The following is a 7,350-nucleotide window of genomic DNA, read 5'->3' on the forward strand; positions in this document are numbered from 1 at the left end:
CATCCTCTCAGTGAAAATGGTCCAAATGCTCTGTCACAGCACGGCTAATCATCTGTCGGTTCTCAATCAGGTTGGAGTAGAGTCCCTTGATTCTTTTGCGTTTGTCATCACGCCCAGCCTTCAGGAGTTTGAAGCTCGTCACAGTCATTCAATACCGGAATCCTACTCGGAATACCGTATATCTTGGAATAAGAATAAAAGAGAATTGAATAGAAATTAATATTAATTGTATTGAAACTTGAGGTACAGTAGAGCTCCACACCCTTAATCTATGGTGTGCAGAAACTCCACTGTTGAAAATACATAAGTGAAAGGTTCAGGCATGGCTGAATGGCCAGCCCCCAAAACGTGATTAGAAGACCGAATGGTCAAAAGACCGAATGGTCAAAGACTGAATGGTCAAAAGACGACTAATACACTAGTAAAAAGTCTTATTTATACTAAACTAGCTACTAGGGTTTACATGAGTAAATAATTGATGCATAATTCCACTTCTGGGGCCCACTTGGTGTATGTTTGGGCTGAGCTTGATCTATCCACGAGCTGAGGCTTTTCTTGGAGTTGAACGCCAAGTTATAACGTGTTTTGGGCGTTCAACTCCGGATCATGACGTGTTTCTGGCGTTTAACTCCAGACAGCAGCATGTACTTGGGGTTCAACGCCAAGTTACGTCATCAATTTCCGAATAAAGTATGGACTATTATATATTTCTGAAAAGCTCTGGATGTCTACTTTCCAACACCGTTGAGAGCGCGCCATTTGGAGTTTTGTAGCTCCAGAAAATCCATTTCGAGTGCAAGGAGGTCAGATTCCAACAGCATCAGCAGTCCTTTTGTCAGCTTTTTTCAGAGTTTTGCTCAAGTCCCTCAATTTCAGCCAGAAATTACCTGAAATTACAGAAAAACATACAAACTCATAGTAAAGTCCAAAAATGTGAATTTAACATAAAAACTAATGAAAACATCCCTAAAAGTAGCTTAAACTTACTAAAAACTACCTAAAAATAATGCCAAAAAGCGTATAAATTATCCGCTCATCAACCACTTCACGCCAAACTTGAAGTTCTTCAAGTTCGGTGCCAGCTCAAAGCCTCCAAAGAGAAATTGCACTGCCATCTCCACGCCGAACTTGAGTTTTCTCAAGTTGGCATCAACTCAAGGAAAGCAAGAGAAAGCAACGCTACCTCCTCCACCCCGAACTTGAAGTTCTTCAAGTTCGCGCCAACCTTCAACGCCCAAGTAGTCCCCAATTCGTCCACACAAGGCTACGAGAAGCAATGAATAAATTTTAATTTAAACTTTTTTCTTTTATAATTAGGAAAAGATATTATTTATTTTAGGAAATATATTTTACATTTATTAGGATTAGATATAAAAGAGAAAAGAATCAGCCCTTCGAGCTCTTCTCTTCTCTTCGACCTCATTCCATAATTTACTGTTTTTACTTGAATCCTAGTTTTCTTTCTGAACCATGAGCAACTAAACCTCCACTGTTAAGGTTAGGAGCTCTGTACATTGTATGGATTGATACTATTACTTTTCTATTTTAATTTATGTACTGATTTTATAATTCGAGAATTATTTTCGTTCTTTATTTTATGAATATGGGTGGAACGGAAGTATGACCTTGGTTCTAATTAAGTTATTGTATAACTTGGAAAAGTTCTTTATTTGACAACAGCTTGAAAACATATTCTTCTAAATTTCTAATTATCTGGACTTAGCGGGATACGTGACATATAATCCTCTTATATTTGGGTAATTAGGGTTTTTGTGGCATATAAACTAGAATTGAACTTCACCCTCTAATTGGAATTAAGTGACGAAGGAATTGGCGGTTGATGAATTTTAGAGGAGACTAAAAAGGTCTAAGGAATTAGGGTTTAGTCACATATAATTTGCCATAAATTAAATCTTGCATGATTAAAATAGTTAGTAAGAAAAGTCAATCCGGAAGATAGATATCTCTGACGCCTTAACTGTTTCTCCATATATTATTCACTACTTGTTTACTGCTTACTTTTTAATATTCTGAATTTACTGTTAATGCTTTTGAACTCTCTAAACAACATTTTCTGTTTGCCTAACTAAGTAAATCAATTAACCATTGTTGCTTAGTCCATCAATCCTCGTGGGATCGACCCTCATTCACTTGAGGTACTTCTTGGTACGACCCGGCGCACTTGCCGGTTAGTTTGTCGGTTATAAATTCTACACCAAGTTTTTGGCGCCGTTGCTGGGAATTGACTGTGATTGACAACTAGTGGTACACACTTTGCACATGTACATGAATACATTAAAAACAACAACTGATATGTTTATGTTCTCAACTTCTCATGTTCTCTTGGAGAAAAAAGTAGGTAATGGAAAGCTGATATAAGCTTTACATAAAATTAAATTGAACTAACCTTCGCATAATTACTTGGAACTTTTGACCTTAAATTCCTCAGCTGTAGCTTTAACACCAGTTTTGTCCAGGGAGGTAGTTTTAAGCGCACTCTTAGAGTTAAGAGCCTTCCTAATCTTAATAGTGGTCCAAGCAGCACTCAAAGCATGACCAACAGCACCAAAGCCTTCTTTTGTCGCCTTAACAGCCTGATCTCCATATCTGTAGTATAAAAAATGTCCAATATCACTTCCGAACTGTTAGAGAATGAATGGAAATTCAACCACACATCTAATATTATATTTATCCAGACAAAAAGTTTTGTATTATCTGTTGACTACTTAATAGCACAATCTTCTTTTATCTATTATTTAGGTTTGCTACGAAATGCAACTTAAACAAAAATATTAAGCATTAACTATAAATAGTCCCAATTGGTTTAGCTAGGGGGCTGTTACTATCAGTTACTAACCATATTATTCTACCAGACAACTCCTGACGAACGTGATGCATATCTATCTATCTCATTCGCTCAGTGAACAATTGTAACACCCTACCATACAGAGTCTTATGCTTAAGTCATAATTCAGAGATGGCAAGGTATTTAAACCTCTAAAATAAAAATTAGTACGTATAGTAGTATGAATGACTGATTATAACTAGGAGCCTTTGTAGAAAAAGGGGTAAACAAAAATCGCAACTCTAAAGCGCAACACTCGGATCGATAACGTAACGAACAAGGATAACAAACGCGTGATTATATATATACAAAGGAGTATCAAAAACAGGAATATCAAGACTCAAGATCCGGCTACGAAGATAACCGGTCCGAGCATAGTGATATATACATATGATAAAAATAAGGAAAACCCCAAAGAAAACCCAAAGGGACACAAATACATAAAACCTAATCTCCAAAATCTCCCATAAGAGGAGTCATCACAGTTGTATTATTTAATGGAGATAAAAGTATCTAAGCAAAACATATAAACCAAAACATAGCCCCGAGAACAAAGGATCTTCGCAATTATAGAAGTCTCCAGCATGCCTCAGCGGAAAACCTCACGTCCTGCATCTGAAAACCACAAAATCCGCATGGGTGAGAACCAGAGGTCCCCAGCATGGTAACAGCTTCCACATATATAATACATAATAATGGAGGAAAGCCAAAGGCAATCCTAGAACTTCCTCCAGATAATTCAAAGCTTATAAACAAGCTAAACCATAAAAGGGCATCTGACTAAAGATTCTTCAGTCTAACTAATACTTCCCTGTCCAATTCCTTTAAACCTCCCAACCACCAGCAGAAGTATAATGTAGCAAACACAGTTATATCAGACAAGAAATATACAAATAGGAACAATTAAGGCATTTAGACAATTAGCAAGTAATATGCAGTCAAATAGGCAATCTCAAACAATTCATATAGTATACATATGATGAATGCCTGTCCCTAGTGGCTGATGATATCATCTGTCGGTTATAGAGCCAACCCGACAAGTCCTGGTAGCTAACCGTTGGCTGATGATATCATCCGGGTCTTTCACAGTGCCCGGCCACACTTACGACATAGGGTCAACAGAGTATCAAGCCTCAACCTGGAGCACGTGGTGGCTAGCCACTGCTACTACCCAGGGAAACTCATATCTCAGATAGTGGAAGTGCAAATCACAATTATCAATAATTCAGAATAAACATGCATGAATTCTCATCCATGGATCAACATCCATATCAGCCATCCGGCTCACGGTTCAGTCCAGAACCAGCCAATATTATATCATACACAGCCATTCCGGCTCACGGTTAAATCCATAACCAGCCACCCGGCTCACGGTTAAATCCATAACTAGCCGTTTTATAAACAATTACAGCCTTTCGGCCTATGGCATAACAAGCACTTCCACCACCATCCTCCGCATCTCACATCATCATCTTTGATCCTATTTGATCATTCATTTTCCCCTTGCTTCACTCGCAAGTTACCACATTCACTAGTCTTTCTTCTCATAGCTAGACATATCATAATGATTTAAGATATAAGTGGTGAGATTGGAGGCTTAGAAGTATGAGATTTGGCTTTTAAAACTCAAAAATCAACTTTGGGATGAAAACAGGGCCACGCGTACGCGCACTCCACGCACACGCGTGGATGGCCTCAAAAACTCATCGACGCATAAGCGTTATGCACGCTAACGCGTGGATTGAAAACTAGTCAAACGACGCGCACGCGTGGATACTCTCGTGCCCAAGCACAAAGCTGGCACAGTTCTGGCACAACTCTCTGGAAAATGGCTGGGCATTGGGTGCAGCACCATCGGCGCGCCCGCACACATCACGCGCACGCGTGGATGGTGCTTTCTGGAAGAGCGACGCGTACGCGCCAAGAGCGCCCACGCGCAAGGGGTCATTCTGCTAAAAATTTTCTAAGTTAAAAGCTGCAGAATTCACCAATTTAAACCCCAATCTTCCAACGGACATAACTTTCTCATTTTAAATTGTTTTTCACCCGTTCTTCGAATGGCATGGACATCCCGGATCCAATTTCATTTCTAAATAGATTTGGCACAAAACAGAGATCCGTAGTCCAAGTTATGCCCCACGAAAGTATGCCCAAAAACTATGTTTTTCATAAAAACCACAAAGTGCCATTTTCAAAACAAGCCATTTCCAACTCTTTTCAAAATCAATCAAAACATGCCATTTTCATCCCTTTTCTTTGAAATCAATCAAAATACATCAAATTCAACATCAAGCCTCCTCAACTTACACATTAACACATTACCACAATTTACAAAATCACTATCTCATCATTTTAACCCACTTCACCCAAGTGGCTCAAACTCAAACATATTGACATATCATATACTCTTCCTCATGCCAATTCTCAACAACACCAATTCCAATAAATCATCATTGTACACAATCAATATCATACTCACCATCAACATGGTTCAACCCACAATCAACCATAACCAATCATCAAGCATAAATCACAACATGCATAATTCTCATACATCATACCACCAAGGCATCAATAATCATCATCACATATATGACCACATCATATATCAACAATTCAATGCCTATCTTAGGGCCTCTAGCCTAAGTATTTCCTACCACATTACATATTAGATACGGGAAACCGAAACCATACCTTAGCCGATTTCCCAAGCTCAACTGGAGCACTTCCAAACCACTTATCCACAAGCTCTCAAGGCCTCAATACCTCAAAGAACAAATTTTTCACCACCAAATCCCTTTTTTAAGCTTTTCAAAATCACCAATCAAGCTCTAATATTCACATATATACAACCTAAGCCACAATCATCATACACATACATAAGTATACACAACCTAAGCCACGATCATCATACCCATACACAACATCTCAAAACCCAAACATCATAAAACAAACAAAATACACTAGGGTTGAGAATCTTACCGCACCCAAGGTCCAAGGAGACAAGATTAACCTTCTCCTTCAAGAGAGTTGGGTCCTATAACATCAAAGAGCCCAAAATCTCAACATTTTTGCTCATAAAACTCGAAAACAAGGCTGGAATTTCGAAGAGAAAAACGTGGCTTACCTCAAGATTAATTGTATGTGTTTTGTAGAGCTTTTCGCGGTGAACGCGTGGCCGCAAATGGAGCGGCAATCGGAGCTCTAGATCAAAAGTTATGGTGGTTTGAAGATCAAGTGAGAGAAAGAACTTGAGAGAGTGTTCTTCCCTCCATGGCCTCCATTTTCAGCATGTGAGTGTGTTTAGTGAGGAGAGAGAATGCTGAAAACTAGGGTTTTGGTTTAGTTATGTTGGGCCAAGGGCCTACTTTGGGTCCGGTTGGCATTTGCCCACAAAATTCAAGTGCAATTACCTGAGAATAAATGCGGATAGTCCTTTCGCATCTCCGACTCAAGTTCCCAAGTGTGTTCTTCGACATCGCCTTGACTCCATGCCACTTTGACTAATGAAACCTCTTTTCCATGCAACCGTTTGATACTAGTATCATCAATTCTGACCGGAGCCACTGGAAGCGTCAAATCTTCCCTTAACTGAACCGATTCAGGTTCTATCACATGGCTAGCATAAGGAGTGTACTTCCGAAGCTGCGACACGTGAAACACGTCGTGCAGGTTCGAAAGATGAGGTGGTAGAGCCATCCGATACGCCACCGGTCCAATCCTCTCCAGGATTTGAAATGGACCAATGTATCGAGGATTCAACTTCTTTGCCTTAATCGCCCTACCTACTCCCGTGGTCGGAGTAACCTTAAGGAAAACATGGTCTCCTTCCTCAAATTCTAAGGGCTTCCGCCTCTGATCGGCATAATTCTTTTGACGACTCTGCGCCGTAAGCATCCTATCACAGATTTTCTTAACTTGTTCAGTAGTCTCAGCTATCATTTCCGGCCCCAACAAGCTTTTCTCTCCAGCTTCATACCAACATAGCGGAGATTGACATTTCCTCCCATACAAGGCCTCATACGGTGCCATTCCGATGCTCGCATGATAACTATTATTGTATGCAAACTCCACCAATGGCATATACCGATCCCAACTCGCCGGTATAATCGTGCTAGCTCCTCAAGGGTGTAAGTCATCCGAATGGGCAAAAAGTGAGCTGACTTCGTCAGTCAGTCCACAATCACCCAAATAGCATCAAAACCAGCCCTAGTCCTTGGCAATCCCGACACAAAGTCCATTGCAATACTTTCCCACTTCCATTGTGGAATCTCTAAAGGTTGCAACATCCTGGAAGGTCTTTGATGTTCAATATTTACCTTTTGACAAGTTAAGCACTTTGAAACATATTCCGCCACATCATTCTTCATACCCGGCCACCAGAACATTGCCTTTAAATCATGGTACATCTTAGTACTTCCCGGGTGAATGGAGAATCCGCTTTTGTGTGCCTCCTTTAAAATATCTTGCCTCAAAGTGCCAACATCCGGCACAATGATCCTACC

At 39.9% G+C, this 7,350-nt stretch overlaps 1 pseudogene; it reads left to right on the forward strand.

The window, feature by feature from the left end:
* LOC107492655 (aldehyde dehydrogenase family 2 member B4, mitochondrial-like) overlaps positions 1-7,350 on the forward strand; it is a 57,835-nt pseudogene that overhangs the window by 41,797 nt on the left and 8,688 nt on the right.

The sequence above is a fragment of the Arachis duranensis genome, chromosome 1, assembly GCF_000817695.3.
Source record: "Arachis duranensis cultivar V14167 chromosome 1, aradu.V14167.gnm2.J7QH, whole genome shotgun sequence".
NCBI classification, from domain to species: Eukaryota; Viridiplantae; Streptophyta; class Magnoliopsida; order Fabales; family Fabaceae; genus Arachis; species Arachis duranensis.